The sequence below is a fragment of the Carlito syrichta genome, unplaced genomic scaffold, assembly GCF_000164805.1.
Source record: "Carlito syrichta isolate Samal-C Ts95f unplaced genomic scaffold, Tarsius_syrichta-2.0.1 Scaffold301832, whole genome shotgun sequence".
Lineage (NCBI taxonomy): Eukaryota > Metazoa > Chordata > Mammalia > Primates > Tarsiidae > Carlito > Carlito syrichta.
Window position 1 is genome coordinate 136,526 of NW_007245928.1, and position 738 is coordinate 137,263.

A 738-nucleotide genomic window follows, 5' to 3' on the forward strand; every position below is an offset into this window, starting at 1 on the left:
TGTGTTTCTTGTTAGAGTGAACAAGAGCAATTCTGATGGGTGACTCTGGAGGCAGAAGTGAAGCCACAGCCATTTCGTAGCTTGTACACATCGTCCCTCGCCTGCTGACTCATATTTTGGGGTGAGGAGTTGGCCAGGCCTGCAAAGCTTCCCTTTCCCCTGGATCTTCCTTCAGCTGCTTTGACTCCTGGGCCAGGTGTGTGTTTGGTCCCATGACCAAAGGCAGACTCCCTCACCATGCCACCAAGGGCAGAGGAATGAGACCCTGATAGGTTTCTGTCTGTCCCTCTGGGGCTCTAGCCCATGCCTATGGTCCACCCAGTCCTTATTCTTCCCACTGCTGTCTTCCCTTCCCAACTGCCTCCCTCTGGACTTCATGCTCCAACATCAGACGTGAGGACAGCAGCCTTGCAGAGATTGCTGAACCAGCTCCCACAATGGAACAAGATCAGTTGTGAGTGTGTGTGGTTGATGTATCTCCTACCAGTTCTGCTTCACTCATGTCTGATTCAGGGTGTCTAACTGAGGAAGGGTTGGTGTAAATTTTTTTTTTGTTTTTTTGAGTTGGAGTCTCACTCTGTTGCCCAGTCTGGAGTGCAGTGGCCACTCCCGGCCACCACAGCCTCAACCTGCTGGGCTCCAGCGATCCTTCCACCTCTGCCTTCCAAGTAGCCAGAATAACAGGCATGCGCTACCACACCCGGTTGATTTTTTGATTTATTGTAGAGATGAGGTCTC